The sequence below is a fragment of the Hyperolius riggenbachi genome, chromosome 3 (genome assembly GCF_040937935.1).
Source record: "Hyperolius riggenbachi isolate aHypRig1 chromosome 3, aHypRig1.pri, whole genome shotgun sequence".
In the NCBI taxonomy this organism is placed as follows: domain Eukaryota; kingdom Metazoa; phylum Chordata; class Amphibia; order Anura; family Hyperoliidae; genus Hyperolius; species Hyperolius riggenbachi.
In genome coordinates this window covers 365,016,261-365,036,075 of record NC_090648.1, presented here as the reverse complement: position 1 = coordinate 365,036,075, position 19,815 = coordinate 365,016,261, and the positions used below count along the sequence as shown (strand labels likewise).

Sequence of the window (19,815 nt, the reverse complement as noted above, 5' to 3'; positions counted from 1 at the left end):
AGAAGTAGTATAATGTGTTTTGGGGTGTATTTTTACACATACCCATGCTGGGTGGGAGAAATATCTCTGTAAATGACAATGTTTTGATTTTTTTACACACAATTGTCTATTTACAGAGATATTTCTCCCACCCAGCATGGGTATGTGTAAAAATACACCACAAAACACATTATACTACTTCTCCTGAGTATGGCGATACCACATGTGTGGCACTTTTTTGCAGCCTAGGCGAAAAAATGAAATCTGCCACGGACTCACCATGCCCCTCTCTGAATACCTTGAAGTGTCTACTTTCCAAAATGGGGTCATTTGTGGGGTGTGTTTACCGTCCTGGCATTTTGGGGGCTGCTAAATTGTAAGCACCCCTGTAAAGGTGCTCATTGGACTTTGGGCCCCTTAGCGCACCTAGACTGCAAAAAAGTGTCACACATGTGGTATCGCCGTACTCAGGAGAAGTAGTATGTGTTTTGGGGTGTATTTTTACACATACCCATGCTAGGTGGGAGAAATATCTCTGTAAATGGACAATTGTATGTAAAAAAAATCAAAAAATTGTCATTTACAGAGAATTCTCCCACCCAGCATGGGTATGTGTAAATATACACCCCAAAACACATTATACTACTTCTCCTGAGTACGGCCATACCACATGTGTGACACTTTTTTGCAGCCTAGGAGCGCTAAGGGGCCCAACGTTCTATTTACGGGTCATTTTGAGGCATTTGGTTTCTAGACTACTCCTCACGGTTTAGGGTCCCTAAAATGCCAGGGCAGTATAGGAACCCCACAAGTGACCCCATTTTAGAAAGAAGACACCCCAAGGTATTCCGTTAGGTGTATGGTGAGTTCATGGAAGATTTTATTATTTGTCACAAGTTAGTGGAAAATGACACTTTGTGAAAAAAAACAATAAAAATCAATTTCCGCTAACTTTTGACAAGAAATAAAATCTTTGAACTCGTCATACACCTAACGGAATACCTTTGGGTGTCTTTTTTTCTAAAATGGGGTCACTTGTGGGCAGTGGCGTACCTAGGGCATTTGACACCCGGTGCTAGGTATTGAAAGACACCCCCCCCCCCCCACCCACGGTCCACCACCTGCGGCGCGCGAAGCGCGTCGCGGCGAAAAAATGGGCGTGGCTATGACCGGATGGGGCGGAGCTAATTTAAAAGTGCACCCAAGTTTTAGTCAACCTTTCTCCAGAAAATTCACATCATTGCGCAGCTTTTCTCCAGAAAATACACAAAATGTCAGAAGCTTTCAACATAAAATACACGTAATGCGAGAACATTTTACCAGACATTACACGTTATGTGAGCAGATTTCACAAGAAAATACATTCAATCATGTCGGCAGATTTGACCAGAAAAAAATCATTCAATCTTGCGGTAGATTTGACCAGAACATACACAATGTCAGCACCAGATTTCACCACAAAATACACAATATCGGTAGTTAAACTGACCACAAAATACACAATGACGGTAGTTAAACTGACCACAAAATACACAATGTCGGCAGTTAATCTGACCACAAAATACACAATGTCGGTAGCAGATCTGACCACAAAATACACAATATCGGTAGCAGATTTGAGTGTTGGCAAGCTGATAGCCTGGTGGGTAGGTGGTTAAGGGTGAGCAGCCTGATTGCCTAGTGGGTAGGTGGGCAGCCTGCTGGGTAGCAGTGGTGGGTAGGGGAGCAGCAGTGGTGGGTAGGTGGGCAGCCTGCTGAGTAGCCTGGTGGGTAGGTGGGCAGCAGTGGTGGGTAGGTGGGTAGCATGGTGGGTAGCCTGGTGGGTAGGGGGGCAGCAGTGGTGGGTAGGTGGGCAGCCTGCTGGGTAGCAGTGGTGGGTAGGTGGGCAGCCTGCTGGGTAGCAGTGGTGGGTAGGTGGGCAGCAGTGGTGGGTAGGTGGGCAGCCTGCTGGGTAGCCTGGTGGGTAGGTGGGCAGCCTGCTGGGTAGCAGTGGTGGGTAGGTGGGCAGCAGTGGTGGGTAGGTGGGCAGCCTGCTGGGTAGCCTGGTGGGTAGGTGGGCAGCCTGCTGGGTAGCCTGGTGGGTAGGTGGGCAGCAGTGGTGGGTAGGTGGGCAGCAGTGGTGCGTAGGTGGGTAGCAGTGGTGGGTAGGTGGGCAGCAGTGGTGGGTAGATGGGCAGCCTGCTGGGTAGCCTGGTGGGTAGGAGGGCAGCAGTGGTGGGTAGGTGGGCTGCAGCGGTGGAAAGGTGGGCAGCAGCGGTGGGTAGGTGGGCAGCAGTGGTGGGTAGCCTGGTGGGTAGGTGGGCAGCCTGCTGGGTAGCCTGGTGGGTAGGTGGGCAGCAGTGGTGGGTAGGTGGGCAGCAGTGGTGGGTAGCCTGGTGGGTAGGTGGGCAGCAGTGGTGGGTAGGTGGGCAGCAGTGGTGGGTAGGTGGGCAGCAGTGGTGGATAGGTGGGCAGCAGTGGTGGGTAGGTGGGCAGCAGTGGTGGGTAGGTGGGCAGCAGTGGTGGGTAGCCTGCTGGGTAGCCTGGTGGGTAGGTAGGCAGCAGTGGTGGGTAGATGGGCAGCCTGCTGGGTAGCCTGGTGGGTAGGTGGGCAGCAGTGGTGGGTAGGTGGGCAGCAGTGGTGCGTAGGTGGGTAGCAGTGGTGGGTAGGTGGGCAGCAGTGGTGGGTAGCCTGGTGGGTAGATGGGCAGCCTGCTGGGTAGCCTGGTGGGTAGGAGGGCAGCAGTGGTGGGTAGGTGGGCTGCAGCGGTGGGTAGGTGGGCAGCAGCGGTGGGTAGGTGGGCAGCAGCGGTGGGTAGCCTGGTGGGTAGGTGGGCAGCCTGCTGGGTAGCCTGGTGGGTAGGTGGGCAGCAGTGGTGGGTAGGTGGGCAGCAGTGGTGGGTAGCCTGGTGGGTAGGTGGGCAGCAGTGGTGGGTAGGTGGGCAGCAGCGGTGGGTAGGTGGGCAGCAGTGGTGGATAGGTGGGCAGCAGTGGTGGGTAGGTGGGCAGCAGTGGTGGGTAGGTGGGCAGCCTGGTGGGTAGGTGGGCAGCAGTGGTGGGTAGATGGGCAGCCTGCTGGGTAGCCTGGTGGGTAGGTGGGCAGCAGTGGTGGGTAGGTGGGCAGCAGTGGTGGGTAGCCTGCTGGGTAGCCTGGTGGGTAGGTGGGCAGCAGTGGTGGGTAGGTGGGCAGCAGTGGTGGGTAGGTGGGCAGCAGCGGTGGGTAGCCTGCTGGGTAGCCTGGTGGGTAGGTGGGCAGCAGTGGTGGGTAGGTGGGCAGCAGCGGTGGGTAGGTGGGCAGCAGTGGTGGGTAGGTGGGAAGCAGTGGTGGGTAGCCTGCTAGCAGTGGTGGGCAGGTGGGCAGCAGCGGTGGGCAGCAGCGGTGGGTAGCCTGGTGGGTAGGTGGGCAGCAGTGGTGGGTAGGTGGGCAGCAGCGGTGGGTAGGTGGGCAGCAGCAGTGGGCAGCAGTGGTGGGTAGGTGGGCAGCAGTGGTGGGTAGGTGGGCAGCAGCGGTGGGTAGGTGGGCAGCAGCGGTGGGTAGCCTGGTGGGTAGGTGGTGGGCAGCAGTGGTGGGTAGGTGGTGGGCAGCAGCGGTGGGTAGGTGGGCAGCAGCGGTGGGTGGCCGGGCCGGTGCACCTGTAAAAGAAAAAAAAACCATTCACTTACCTGCAGATGAAACCTCTCTTCCGAATCCCAGGCAGCCTCCGCAGCTCCTCTTGAATGTCCCGCGCCGTCTCCTGCTGCGTCATCAGTGCAGGGCTACGGGAAGATGGCCACCGAAGCCCGCACTGGAGACAAAAATAGACGGCAAGATGGCGTCGGCGGCCATCTTGCCGTCTATTTTTGTCTCCAGTGCGGGCTTCGGCGGCCATCTTCCCGTAGCCCTGCTCGGGTAAACTGAGGGCGGCTATCAGCCGCCCTGTCAGTGCCCGTTGCCGGCGCCCGTGGAGGGGAAGCGCCGAAGGAGGGGACCCAGGTGAGGGAGATGTGGGGGGGTATTTCCCCCCTCCCCGCCGACGCTGCCACCCCTCCTTTAGCGCTGCTTCCCCTCCTGTGTCATCAAGGCTTCTGGGGAGGCCTTGATGACACCCCCCCTGGAGCTGACACCCGGAGCGGAGCGCTCCTGGCCGCCCCATGGTATGGACGCCACTGCTTGTGGGGTTCCTATACTGCCCTGGCATTTTAGGGGCCCAAAACCATGAGGAGTAGTCTGGAAACCAAATGTCTCAAAATGACTGTTCAGGGGTATAAGCATCTGCAAATTTTGATGACAGGTGGTCTATGAGGGGGCGAATTTTGTGGAACCGGTCATAAGCGGGGTGGCCTTTTAGATGACCGGTTGTATTGGGCCTGATCTGATGGATAGGAGTGCTAGGGGGGTGACAGGAGGTGATTGATGGGTGTCTCAGGGGGTGGTTAGAGGGGAAAATAGATGCAATCAATGCACTGGGGAGGTGATCGGAAGGGGGTCTGAGGGGGATCTGAGGGTTTGGCCGAGTGATCAGGAGCCCACACGGGGCAAATTAGGGCCTGATCTGATGGGTAGGTGTGCTAGGGGGTGACATGTGCTGACAGGAGGTGATTGATGGGTGTCTCAAGGTGTGATCAGAGGGGGGAATAGATGCAAGCAATGCACTGGCGAGGTGATCAGGGCTGGAGTCTGAGGGCGTTCTGAGGGTGTGGGCGGGTGATTGGGTGCCCTAGGGGCAGATAGGGGTCTGATCTGATGGGTAGCAGTGACAGGTGGTGACAGGGGGTGATTGATGGATAATTAGTGGGTGTTTAGAGGAGAGAACAGATGTAAACAAATGCCCTTGGGAGGTGATCTGACGGCGGGTCTGCGGGCAATCTGATGGTGTGGGAGGGTGATTAGATTGCCCGCAAGGGGCAGGTTAGGGGCTGATTGATGGGTGGCAGTGACAGGGGGTGATTGATGGGTGACTGACAGGTGATCAGTGGGTTATTACCGGGGGTGATAGATGCATACAGTACACGGGGGGGGGGGGGTCTGGGGAGAATCTGAGGGGTGGGGGGGTGATCAGGAGCTCCCAGGGGGCAGTTTAGGGCATAAAAAAATAGCGTTGATAGATAGTGACAGGGAGTGATTGATAGGTGATCAGGGGGGTGATTGGTTGCAAACAGTGGTCTGGGGGTGGGCAGGGGGGGTCTGAGGGGTGCTGTTGGAGATCAGGGGGCAGATCAGTGTGTTTGGGTGCAGACTAGGGTGGCTGCAGCCTGCCCTGGTGGTCCCTCGGACACTGGGACCACCAGAGCAGGAGGCAGCCTGTATAATGCGCTTTGTATACATTACAAAGTGTATTCTACGCTTTGCATGCGGCGATCATGGGGTTAACAACCCGCCGGCGCTTCCGCGCGTCACCAGTGACGCGATCGCTCCCTGCACATGCCGAAAGGACGCAACGCCGATGGGCGTATTGTGGTCCTTTCGGCGTCCACTTTGCCGCCGCCCATCCGCTGTGGGCGGTCGGCAAGTGGTTAAGAATGCATTTGGCTGACTGCTCTCCCCTTCACTCTCTGTTTCAGCCGCGTTAGTGCGCAGGGAGGGGGGGGGGGCACAGGCTGTCTCCTGTCACTGTCCTCGGCCCCCCTCCTCCAGAGGCATGTGGGCTCCCTCTCTGCTGCATCTGCCGCCCGCAGAATTCTCCCTCTTCATAGTTACATAGTTATTTTGGTTAAAAAAAGAAATACGTCCATCGAGGAAGGAAGGATAAAGGAGCTGTACAGAGACTCCCGGAATAATGGTTCCAGGCGCTGCAGTTCCCTTCTATACTCTCTGCACTGCCTCTGGTGGTAGTGCAGAGAACAGATGGGAATGCCAGCACTTGGATAAATTATTAGGTGAGTCTGTGCCTGCTGCTTTTATTCTTCCCGCTGTGCTCTGAATCAGTGCGGGGAGGAGGGAGGAATCTTTAACCTGGAGGGCACAAGATGGCCCCTGCCAGGAAAATAATATAAATTGAAAATGAAAAGAAACCAAAACATGGACAGTGCATCTGATATGTACTGTAAGTAGAGCAAGCATTTATCTACTTACATATGTATTTTTTGTTGGGGGCATATGATGGCTAACAGTTGTTCTTTAAGAAACCTCACTTGTTATCTATGTAAAAGAGCTTCTCTGATCTCTGACCAGTTTAGTCAAAGAAACCGAGACAGACCGCGTCAAATAAGATTTTTACTGTAGGGAAGTTTAAAGGGTCATTATCCGTGCTCTGTTTCATAGTTTAAAATACAGTGTGGTTTGTAAATTGCAAATATGATAGAATGATGCAATTCTATGAAAACAAAGCTATATACAGTACCTGAAAATATAAACATGAGACTGTTTTTCTTTGCTACTAGTGTTCTATTAACCACTTATGTGGTTTGCGACTAATTATCTACGTCCTGCAGGACTTTAGTTACTGCACAGGGAAGTTAGATAATAGTCAATTGAATCCGATGGCCACCGCTGCTCGCTCCCACGCTGTTCCCATTCATTAATCTAAGTCCCTGTGTCAATGTTCGACAGCATCAATGAGATGCAGCAATCGTAACTACCAAAGTAATACGCCCACGCATTACTTCCTGTTCACGTATTTTTTTACGCTAATAGGACATAATGCGTGAGGCCAAATAGTAAAATTACACCTACATAGATTTTATTTTAATAAAAAGACCCACACCTACATTTGAAATTAACACCTTATGCCCCACACTATCCCATAACTACCCAAATAAAAAAAAATGTGCAGTTAAATAAATAATACATAAATAAGTTACCTTGGGGACGGAACTTATTTAATATGTATGTCAAGAGGGTATATCACTGTTAATTTTGAAAATATGGGCTTGTAATTAGTGATGGATGCAAAAATGAAAAAAAATGCCACTTTTATTTCCAAATAAAATATTGGCGCCATACATTGTACTAGGAAAATATTTTAAAATTTGCAATAACCGGAACAAATAAGCAAATATAATATGTAGGTTTTAATTATGGTCAGAGGCGTAGCAATAGGGGGTGCAGAGGTTTGCGACCGCATCGCAAACCGAGGGGCCCTTCCTCAGCTGCAGTATTAGCATTCTATTGGTCCTGTGCTCATAATAATCACTTCTATACATGCATTGAATGATAATAATCATTAACAAACTGTTCCCCATCTGCTTCTTGCAACTATGACACTGTGGTTGTCCTTGGCAGGTTTCGGTGCGCAGTATCAATTGTTATCTATAGTGCTTGGGGGCCCCAATGTAAAACTTGCACCAGGGCCCATAGCTCCTTAGCTACGCCACTGATTTTGGTAGCATGTATTATTTTAAAACTATAATGGCCATAAACTGAGAAATAATAATTTTTTTATTATTTTTCCCATTAAAATGCATTTAGAATAAAATAATTCTTAGCAGAATGTACAACCCAAAGAAAGCCTAATTGGTGGCAAAAAAAAAAAAAAAAAACAAGATATAGATCCTTTCGTTGTGATTAGTAGTAATAAAGTTATAGGTGAATGAATGGAAGGAGCGCTGAAAGGTGAAACTTGCTCTGGTACAGAAGGGGAAAAACCACTCAGTAGTGAAATGGTTAATTATCTATACTACAGATACAATTCATTACATCATGTTTTTTTTGTTTTTTCAGGTTCATGTGGCATTTTAACAGACCTCTTTAAGTCTCTGAAGACATGAATTGGTGCAGCAAGTATTTTCTAAATCTATACTGCAACAACTAGAACCAGGCCCGGTTCTCTCATGACGCAAGGTGAAACATTTGCATCAGGCGCAGAGATTACAGGGGCAGCATTTTTGTACTGTTTTTACACTAACAGCATGCAGTCAGAGTAGGAGGAGAAGCCAGAGGAGAGCGAGGTGAAGAGGTCATCATTGGGGAAAAGCAGCTTGTTATGCATTGTGAGAATTGTGGCAGTAAATGAGGACTATTGGAGTGGATGAGGGTGAGCAGTTTATCACAGACTCACAGCCAGCCAGTGTGCTACGGTTTTGAGCTGCAGCATGCAATGTGAAAACATTAAATAAGTATTTAAATGAGTAAATTGTCAGGTGCTATGCGATCATTCCAAATCGGGGAGCGGGGTAGCGCATCCTCACAAGTTTGCCTCAGGCAGCAAAAAGCCTAGAACTGGCCCCAACTAGAACCTTTTCAAAAAGTATTTTGATGCATAGTTACTTATAATAGTGTTCTATTCAACGCATGAAGAACTGTGTTAACTAAGGATATGGTATGTATTGATGCATAGTGCTCTCTAATAGAGACTAAGGCACTCCTTACTTAGCATAGGAAGGGGTTCTCAGTGTTCTCCCCAGGCTCTTTTAGCCGGGTGCTCCACCCGGCTAGATTTGGTGACCACCCAGCTGTCATCAGCTCACCTCCTCACATCCTCCTATGCTGTAAGCAGAGTTGCCCTGCATTTTCATCTCAACCCACCCGGCTACTTTTTCATGCCACCCAGCTGGAAAAAAATTCTGGGGAGAACACTGGGTTCTGTTAGTTGCTATTCTATGTGCTAGTAATACGAGGAAACAAATGCTATATTATTATAATTTTATTAGGTTTTTAAGTTTAACACTACAATTATTTGCAAACTGTAGCTGTAGGAGGGGGCATGTCCAGGGTAGATGGACACATAAACATATAGCGGATGGCTTCGCAATCATATTTCTAGATAATATTCAATGAAAAAAAAAAAGGTGTATGTCAACCTGTTCTTTACAGAACTCATTTTATGTTTTCATGGAAGTGTTACATGATTGTAAGCTTTCAAGAGCCACTCCCTAGTGCAGGGGGTCTCCAAAGGTTTTGGGTCGAGGGCCGGGTCAACATACTTCAGACTGCTGGGGGGCCGGACTATACATAAAATGATGTAGAAGTCTTTGCGGGCCAGACAGTGAAGCATACCCAGGTGACAACCTGCAGTCCAATTGGACAGCAGTTTCACCTGATGTGGAATTTGATTGGATGTGGATGGGTGGTACCAGCACTGCTATTCTATATGCAGACCACCAATATTTAGAGATGTAGCTGACCGCATCTATAGGTAATACATTTGTGTGTGTGTGTGTGTGGGGGGGGGGAGGTATAAAAGCCTCAGGGGGCCACATTCGGCCCACGGGCCTTAGTTTGAGGACCACTGCCCTAGTGTTTCCTGTTCCTATGTGTTTTATCAGATGAACATGTGCCAGTATTGGCAATAATTTTAACCTACACATGAATTAGATATATTTGCACTTGTGCCACTGGTTATGCTGATTGTACAGTTTGTTGAATTGCTCATGTGTCTATGCTCTTCATTATTATATGTTTTTTACCATGAACAGCGCTAGGGAAGATGTTGGCACTATATAAATAAAATAGCAGCGCTCAGCGGATCAGAAAACGGCTGTGAATTGAATACGCAACACTGTAATAAAAGTAATATGAGTTGTGAAGAGTAAATTGTAATATTTCATATGTAACCACCAGAAGAAAAGATGTATCACCTCACAGTTCAGGTTTACATGATACGTATTTTGCAAACATGCCACAGCGATCACATTTTATGCTGTTTAAACTGTAAATAGATCCATCTGATAACCAGCATGCTGTTTTTTTAACTAGTAAGGTAATTTGAATCTTGTAACCGGTAGCATAGTGGAAGGTGCAGATCTAGCAAGGGCTGCTTATAGGAGTCGTATAGCTCCCAGCTGTCTCTGTTTCAGAAGGACAGTCCTACTCTACGAACCAAATTCCTCTAAAAGCCCGTAGCCACCACGCGATTTTCCAAACGATTTTTCCGACAACCAGCATTTGTTGCGAGGAGCGATCATTTCCATGATCTTGTGACGTAGGAACAGGTGCGCGATCACGTGAACAATGTTTAGAGATGCACAATGATATCAACCGACATGGCGGATCAGATCTTTTATGGTGCCCATACATGGTACAATTTTTGCATTTCTTTTCGTTTAGATAATTTTGTTAGAATATTCTGTTAGGTCGAATATAAAGATTTTTCCAACATGTCAAATTTTTATTAAAATAAACGGGATAATCATTTGTTTTTCTTGATCGAAGAAAAAAATTATTTTAGACTTTTTCATTCAATTCAATCATTTTGTTCAGATAAAGGGGAAAATGAAAACGTTTTTATTGTACAGTGTATGGGCACCATAAGTTCCCCAATGACTTCATGCAAAGGACCGAGATCGCTGGACTTCCAGTTTGCACCCACCGTGTAAGGTCGTGTTTAATGGCGCATACCTACCGGCCAGAGGACGGATAGTGGAATGCTCGTCATCAGCGGGACGTCGCTGGATTCATCTTCCTTCGTCGGGAGGTATTTAGCTTAACCCTCCCTCTTCCTCATTTGTCCCATTTTCAGGTCTGATGTTTAGATCTGTATTAATATATGTATTTCTTGGACTAAAAATGTTTCTGTGACTAAACCTTATTTCTGTTATGTAAATTGACATATTGCTCATTTGCAAATTCTAATATGAATGAAAAAGTAATAATTTTATTGTGCTGTAACTTGTGTGAAAATGGGCCTCATGCACAGGCAGTGTACAGCAATTTTACCGTTCCTATCCCCAGGGGAGACCCACCCATTAACCCATTAGCGTCAAACGTGCAGTCTGCTATGGCACAGCTAATGGTAAAATTGCTGCGCATGGCAACTTTACCGCTGCATAGTGCATCAGACCCTATGTCTCATGCATCCTTGTATGTGTAACTAGGGATGTCACAGGACTGTGTGTCTCTTTCCCATTTCAGAGTGGGAGGAAAGTAGATACAACACTAAGTGTAACTTCCACCAGGAACACTGCTAAACATAGATGGAATTCAGTGTACAGTATGTGACTTGTCACCTGACAAACCAATTCTGGCAAACATACTGTCCAACAACTATTGTGATTTAGGGCCTATTCCCCCTAGGGCCGAATTCTGCACAAATCTTCAGGGTTACTCTATAGACAAGAGAGGCAGAGAAACGCTGCCTATTCCTAATACGGGTTTACTGTCCAGATCACAGGTCGGTGCGGAGCTGGACAGCACCCAGCCAAATCGCTATAGCCATGCTTTTCACGGCTTAGCAATTCGGGCTGCAGCAGCGCAGCAGAACGGGAGCCACTGCCGAATCGGAAACAACCGCAGCTCTCAATGGAAACCAGCCCTCAGAAAACCCTAAAACATGAAGGAACCAGTATGAATAAAGCAGCTTTTCTAGCAGGTAAGCAGATACAGTGACTGTCATCAGCCAGCTTGTTCCTCCTGTAATCGGGATAGACTGATAGTACTGTGCAATGCTTTAAAAGAGCATCTGGAAAAGAAAAATAAGATCCTATGTAGAGGAAAGGCTCTAGATCCCATAGAGCCTTCCAGGTCATCTCCCCGTGCCCTTGTTCCACTGTTATTGCGCCAGGCTGAGTAGCTCTTTGGGACCCCTCATAAAGGCTCCAGAAGTACTTGTGTCCTGAGTACTTACAAAGATGAGCAGATCTGTACTGCTTCCAGTATTACTGGCATTTTTGTTGTCAGGAGAGGTTAGAGATTACCTCTCATTCTTATTTTAACTATTAGAGGTTTATATATATTTTTTCACTTCGACACTTCCATGCTTAGGAGTAATGAAAAATGAGAAAGCAAATATAAATCTCAATATACCGTTTCACCCGTAGCTTAAAGGTCTTACGAGGTGAAAATAAACTTCTAAGAAAAACAATTATATCTATCCTACTTCTCCTAAAAATGACTTTTTTAGATATCCCACGGTTTTATTTTCTATTTCAATCTAGTTTTTAAGTTTTTACTGTTTCATTGTCTCTGCTCAATTCATTGCAGTATGCCAGAGCTCAAATCTATGAATTATTGACCTTTTTTTATCTCTTTCCTGCTCTTAAAAGCCATTTACTGACAGAAACATTTTTTATGGCTGTAATTACTTATCACTGAGGGCTATGCTATAGTCTGACCCAGTCCGACCCGGTCCTGACCCAGACAGAAACCGTCACTTGCATACTTGATGTTTAACTTTTTCAGGCAGAGAAAGAAAAAAAGGAACACAGCATAGTTATTTGTATGCTAAGCACTGTACATTCACATGTCTATCTCATAATGTCACATGTCACCTCGTAAGTCCTTTAAAGTGTGTTTTAGATTTTGACAATCCTGTGCTGTATGGAACCTAGTCTATTGAATCAGAATAGTGCTCTGTTGTCCCACTAGCCAAAGGAATGCATTAGATTTGTACTGCCTTGTTCAGCTACAATAGCCAATCTATGGCATCCAAATTACTTCATAGGCGCCGTCCACAGCTGCTACTGCCAGAGTTTTGTAACCATTATTATTATCTTTAGCCTATTTATGAAGGACTGAAGACTGTCCAGTACAATGCCACTGAAACCTATGATCACATTCCCTTTATTTTTTGCAGGTCTAGTTTTGTTTTAGCATCATGTAATATAAACTACGCAATGATGTGAAGGCTCAGGGAATCCCTGTCTATGGCAGTGAAGAGCAGTATAAGATGCTGCAGTCAGCCACTGAACAGCTTCTTGCTACTGTACAGTTAGGTCTACTAAGATACAAAGATACAGCAATATTATTCAATGCTAAGAATCAGGTTTTTGCTGGCATTATTGATGACAGTGATAAAAGCTCAACATAACTAGCTGGGTAATTACTGTATCACATACCTCAGTGTAGTACCTGATTAAGTATAAGTAGTCTCAATGTGTCCAGACATTAGTCAATATCAGTGTTATATATTCTGTGAGGTGACAGACCACTCTGGTAAAAGTACACTTCCTTGCCAGAGTTAGTTTAGACAGCGTGCTGTTACAACAATGTGATTTACACAATTTTCTGCTAGTTTCAGGGAGGCAGAGCTAATAAAAAGAGGAATGGCCCCGATGGGACAGTGTGTAAAACAGTACATAATATATTGCAGACTTTTCTCCAAAAAAGGAATGATCATTAGACAGCTCCATAAATGTTACCTCTTTCCCCTGGTAAGCCACTGCTACAACAACATAAATCATTAGCTGTGGGGAATACAAGGCTTAGCTTAATAGCGGAGTAATATCCTTAAGTACATATCATGCATGTTTTATTTCTTCCATCTAAATGAAATCTGGCTCACACAGCAAGAAGGTGACGTAGGAGGTTGCCAGTGAAATAGTGTTGTCCCTTTCCAGGCCATGCAGTGTGAGAGGTGTGCGAATCACAATACTGGCTGAATAGAATGATAAACCTGTTGAAGAAGCACAGTTAGGTCAAAGCAGATGTGTTAGAGAAACCAGATGTGTTCAGTTTCTCTGCACTAATTTATGACAATAAACTCGATGATTTCCCAAATGCAGGGAAAATAAAATAAAACGTCCAGAGAGGAAGAGGTAGGCTTGCTGTGATGTCCCCATCTATCACCCTTCTATTCCCTTCCTTTAGGGTAGCTCAGGAACCTTTTTGGCTGAGAGAGCCATAAATGCCTCATATTTTAAAATGTAATTCCGTGAGAGACATATAATATGTTTCAAACTGGGACAGTAGGGCTCACGTCCCTGTTGCCATGGTGATATGTATACAGTTTATCCGCCAGGCAAGGGCAGTGTCAGACACGTCTTCAGCTTCTCTTGGTTTTCAGCAACATCAGCACTTCTCCTGAGAGCCAGAGAGGAGACATACCGACTAACAGCTTGTACAGTTAGCTAGCTGACTTGGGGGTTGATTCACTTTGTAGGACAAGATCCCCGCACTTTGGCCCAATAGGCTGCCTGTCAAGTGACAGGCAGCCTATTGGCCTAATCAAAGTGTGGAGATTTTTCCCTACAAAGTCACTGGACCTGACAGGGTCCAAAGTGGGACAATTGGCGCAGCCGTTGTCTGTTTTGGGGTAGCGTAAGTTAGTAGTGCATGCAGGGGCGTAACTAGAAATCACTGGGCCCCCCTGCGAATATTTGGATGGGGCCCCCCCCATAGGTGCCAAATAATCGTAATGGGGCAGCGTTTCACTGTAAATTAATTGTAAAGTGGGCAGCATTTTACCAGACAATCGTAATGTGGGCCAGAAAATCGTAATGTGGGCAGAGTTCACCAGAAAATCGTAATGTGGGCCTTTAGAAAATCATAATGTGGGCAGAGTTCACCAGAAAATCGTAATGTGGGCACCAGTCACCAGAAAATAGTAACGTGAGCAGCAGTCACCAGAAAATTGTAACGTGGGCAGCATTTACCAGACAATCGTAATGTGGGCAGCGTTCACCAGAATATCGTAATGTGGGACAGAAAATCGTAATGTGGGCAGAGTTCACCAGAAAATTGTAACATGGACAGCATTCACCAGACAATCGTAACTTGGGCAGTGTTCACCAGAAAATCGTAATGTGGGCCAGAAAATCGTAATGTGGGCAGCGTTCACCAGAAAATCGTAACGTGGACAGCATTCACCAGACAATCGTAACGTGGGCAGTGTTCACCAGAAAATCGTAATGTGGGCCAGAAAATCGCAATGTGGGCAGCAGTCACCAGAAAATCGCCATGTGGGCAGCAGTCACCAGAAAATTGCAATGTGGGCATCAGTCACCAGAAAATCCTAATGTGGGCAGCAGTCACCAGAATATCGTAATGTGGGCAGCAGTCACCAGAAAATCCTAATGTGGGCAGCAGTCAGTCACCAGAATGTCGTAATGTGGGCAGCAGACACCAGAAAATCCTAATGTGGGCAGCAGTCACCAGAAAATCGCAATGTGGGCAGCAGTCACCAGAAAATCGCAATGTGGGCAGCAGTCACCAGAAAATCGCAATGTGGGCAGCAGTCACCAGAAAATCCTAATGTGGGCAGCATACACCAGAAAATCGTAATGTGGGCAGCAGACACCAGAAAATCGCAATGTGGGCAGCAGACACCTGAAAATCGCAATGTGGGCAGCAGACACCTGAAAATCGCAATGTGGGCAGCAGACACCTGAAAATCGTAATGTGGGCAGCAGACACCTGAAAATCGTAATGTGGGCAGCAGACACCTGAAAATCGTAATGAGGGCAGCAGACACCTGAAAATCGTAATGAGGGCAGCAGACATCTGAAAATCGTAATGTGGGCAGCAGACACCTGAAAATCGTAATGTGGGCAGCAGACACCAGAAAATCATGATGTGGGCAGCAGACACCAGAAAATCGCAATGTGGGCAGCAGTGACCAGAAAATCGCAATGTGGGCAGCAGTGACCAGAAAATCGTAATGTGGGCAGCAGACACCAGAAAATCGCAATGTGGGCAGCAGTGACCAGAAAATCGTAATGTGGGCAGCAGACAGAAAATCATAATGTGGGCAGCAGACACCTGAAAATCACAATGTGGGCAGCAGACACCTGAAAATCGCAATGTGGGCAGCAGACACCAGAAAATCGTAATGTGGGCAGCAGACACCTGAAAATCACAATGTGGGCAGCAGACACCTGAAAATCGTAATATGCCCCCCCCCCTGGGGCCCGCTCGGAGTTTTGTGGGTGCTGGAGGGGTGGCAGCATGAGGGGAAAGCCTTGCCCACAGTCGGCGGGGAGAGGGGTAGTTCCCCCCCTCTCCCTCACCTCGGGGCTCTCCCCTCTGTGCTCCCCTCCAGCTCGTAAGTGTCTGTGGGGCTGTGGTGGGCAGCGAGCGGCGGGCAGATACATACCTGCTTCCGTGCGTTCCATCTGAGACTTCTCCCTCTAGCGGCTGACGTCACGAAGTGACGTCAGCCGCTAGAGGGAGAAGTCTCCGATGGAACGCACGGAAGCAGGTATGTATCTGCCCGCCGCTCGCTGCCCACCACAGCCCCACAGACACTTACGAGCTGGAGGGGAGCACAGAGGGGAGAGCCCCGAGGTGAGGGAGAGGGGGGAACTACCCCTCTCCCCGCCGACTGTGGGCAAGGCTTTCCCCTCATGCTGCCACCCCTCCAGCACCCACAAAACGGCCCCAAGCGGGCCCCAGGGGGGGGCCGGGCCCCCCCCGCGGGCGCAGGGGCTGCAGGGCCTATTCCTACGCCCCTGAGTGCATGCTACAGCAGTAGTGTGCCTACTTTTAAAATGTTACTTGCGCTGCCACAGTAAGCTGCACAGCTTGAGCAGTGTAGCTTAGTGAATCAACCCCTACTGATTTGTATGTGAGCCAGATGTAGCCATCAAAAGAGCCACATCTGGCTCCCGAGCCATAGGTTCCCTACCCCGGCTTTAGGGCATACATGTCAAACTTTGGGCTGTGGGCCAAATCTGGCCCACAGAGCCATAAAATTTAGTCTGCAATTGGTTTCCCCACTTTGCATTTTTGGGCCCATTCCAGACCACCGGGGAAGTTTTATTGGAGGTGAAGCACTAGATCAGTAGGGAAGTTATGAGGAAGTGGGAAAGCACTAGACACCAGGGAACTGTTTAGGGGTGTGGATGGGGGGTTCACTAGACCACAAGGAACTGTCCAGGGTTGTGAGGGAGGGTGGGCACTAGACACCTGGAAACTGTATAGGAGAGGGAGGCCCACTGTACACCAAGAAACTGTATAGGGAAAGGCTGAAGCATTAGACACCAGTTAACTGTATAGGGGAGGCCAAAGGGCCACTAGACAACAGAAAACTGTACAGAGTAGGTGGGCTCCAGACAACAGGGAATTGTATAGGGGAGGGAGGGGGCCATTAGTCACCAGGGTACTTTTATAAGGGAGAAAGTTCACCACTAGACATTGTGGTTGGCCAGCGAGTTTGTGACAGTGTTTAAGTTTGGACCACTTTGTATTTAAGTTTGACACCTCTGCCTTAGGGGGGAGATAACGGCGTGGGGAAGAGGGGGGCCTGTCTCAAAATTTGACTATAGCCAAAACTCACATTTTCCAAGGCATGACTACAGGGACCAGGAGACTGAGGAGAGGAATGGGCAACACACAGAGGTATTTCCATCCAACATCGCTTTTGCTCTATCATGTCAAGTATAATAGAGTAAAGCAAGTAGAATTTATTCCAGCTAAAGACGATGGTGAAGAGCTTTGAGTTCTAGCTTCTAGGACACAACTCAACAATGACACTTTGCTTTCACATAAGGGGTTTGATTCACTAAACTATGATAACTCCTATCACGGCCGCCCTAGCGTTTTCGTGCGCATTTTCACATTTTGCGTGCATTTTCGGGCGTAATCGTGAATTTGCAATTGCAAGTGAAAATTCATGATTGCGCAAAACACGAAAATGCGCATGAAAATGCTAGCGTGGCCCTGATATGAGTTATCATGGTTTAGTGAATGAAGCCCTAGGAGTGCAGCCAAACTAAGCTACAATCTCCACATTCCCAAAGCTAAGCTTATTTCACAATGCATAATACAATTTACAAAACAATAATGGCTCATACACACTGGGTACGGCCGTCGCAGCAACCACGTGGCACGCACGTGTTGCGGCGACAGGTCGCCCGTGTGTATGACGCACGCGCCCCGAACCGTTGCCCGTCGGAGCTGTCGCCAGGCGATTGACATGTTCAATCGCCAGCTACAGCTGTTGCCGCAACTTCCCCGGAACTGTCGCTAGTCCCGCGTGAGTATGTGGGCTAGCGACAGGAGACCTACGCGAATGAATGGAGCATCCGGCCGGGGGATGCTCCATTCACAAACAGCTTCCGCCGCGTCTCTGCCTTTCTGGCGAGACATGTGGACAGCTGTCGCCGGCAGGGAGCTGTCGCTCCCTGTTCGCGTGCACGCATGCCACAGTGGACAATTGTCCCCCGTGTGTATGTAGCTTAACATTTGTAAAGCTCTTTTCTCCCATATGACTCAAAGCGCATAGATATGAAATCTGTCTCTCCAATCAATACAGGGTTGAAGGCTGGACTGTGTTACAGAGGAGATAGTCAGCTGTAAAAGTGTCAGGGTCTCTTTAAGCTGTTTGCTAGCATTTCTGTGACACAATTGGGGACAATAAAGTTGTAATTTGTATAAAGGCCATTACCATGTCCCAGTGAGGCATGAGCTCTAAAGGCCCATACACACGTCGGATCCGTCGTTCGGGTGATAAGATTTTAAACGATCCGCCAGGCGGAGTCTTATCACCCGAACGACGGACTGTACACAAACCCGATTTGGCGTGCGGACAACTGAACGACTGGACGTTCAAACGACCCGTCGTTCAGAAGAATCTGACGTGTGTATGGGCCTTAAATGTCACGGAAAAACTACATTGAATGAGCTGTAGTCATGTAAACTACAGCCAGTGTCGCAAGCTGGTCTGCCATAAAGCTCAGCTTCACACAAAACCTTTTCAGACCTTATTCCTCTGACTCCCTGAGCTTGCATGACAGTCTAGCGTGAAATAAGGCCCATACCCACACTGGTCTGCGTGTCGGTCAATAACAACCACCATGGCCAAGAATCAGGCGGTCAGACCAGCATGGGTACTGCAGCGCAGCGATCATCGTTAAAGATCGAGCAGGTCGGTTCTTTAGCGATGCTCATTGTCCCTCCGCCCCCAAATAGCAACACAAGTATCAACAGCCAGTCTCTGATGACACATATGTACAGGGTCTTTAGTGCTCGGTCACCCTTCTTGAGCGTCAGAAATCCAGCAGACCGTCACAGACTATTGTCAGTTGAGTATGTAGCTTGACCATTGTCAGTTGAGTATGAGTAACCAAGCAGCTCGGGGTGACCCAAACCACTAGGAATTGTATAGGGGGATAAAAGAGACCGAAAAGCCCTCCTACTAATAAGCAATGGTTGGTGTAATTTGCCTTCTTAAAACAGAAGGAAACTTGCAATTTCATCCATGCCTGAAATTGTAGCTGATTTTAAGTAGTCTCAGCTCAGAATCTCATTCAGATTCATGAATTCATTTTGCCTTTATGTATTGTATTGTATAATATAATATACACACACACACACATATACAGTGGTGTGAAAAACGATTTGCCCCCTTCCTGATTTCTTATTCTTTTGCATGTTTGTCACACTTAAATGTTTCTGCTCATCAAAAACCGTTAACTATTAGTCAAAGATAACATAATTGAACACAAAATGCAGTTTTAAATGATGGTTTTTATTATTTAGTGAGAAAAAGAACTCAAAACCTACATGGAGCTGTGTGAAAAAGAAATTGCCCCCTGAACCTACAGTAATAACTGGTTGGGCCACCCTTAGCAGAAATAACTGCAATCAAGCGTTTGCGATAACTTGCAACAAGTCTTTTACAGCACTCTGGAGGAATTTTGGCCCACTCCTCTTCGCAGAATTGTTGTAATTCACCTTTATTTGAGGGTTTTCTAGCATGAACCGCCTTTTTAAGGTCATGCCACAACATCTCAATAGGATTCAGGTCAGGACTTTAACTAGGCCACTCCAAAGTCTTCATTTTGTTTTTCTTCAGCCATTCAGAGGTTTATTTGCTGGTGTGTTTTGGGTCATTGTCCTGCTGCAGTACCAAAGATCGCTTCAGCTTGAGTTGACGAACAGATGGCCGGACATTCTCCTTCAGGATTTTTTGGTAGACAGTAGCATTCATGGTTCCATCTATCACAGCAAGCCTTTCAGGTCCTGAAGCAGCAAAACAACCCCAGGCCATCACACTACCACCACCATATTTTACTGTTGGTATGATGTTCTTTTGCTGAAATGCTGTGTTACTTCTACGCCAGATGTAACGGGACACGCACCTTCCAAAAAGTTCAACTTTTGTCTCGTCGGTCCTTAAAGCGGAATATAACCCTGCATTTCAACTTTGCTCTAAAACATTATTTACAGCATATTATATGCAACCAGCATTTTTTTTTTACTAGACCAGCATTGGAAGGGTTGCACAGAGTTTTAAAGTTCCTGGAGATTTCTGCAGACGCATTAGAAGCTGAAATAGATACATT

General features: G+C 47.5%; 1 long non-coding RNA gene across 2 annotated transcripts in view; it reads left to right on the top strand.

Annotated features, from left to right (window-relative positions):
* LOC137563985 (uncharacterized) overlaps positions 1 to 19,815 on the top strand; it is a 230,566-nt gene that overhangs the window by 130,161 nt on the left and 80,590 nt on the right. The window contains exon 5 of one of the 2 annotated variants that reach the window (XR_011030487.1): positions 7,598 to 7,717. This is a non-coding gene — a long non-coding RNA (uncharacterized lncRNA). Of the gene's footprint in view, positions 1 to 7,597; positions 8,230 to 19,815 lie in introns of those variants that run through there. The other variant, XR_011030486.1, reaches the window with a different exon arrangement.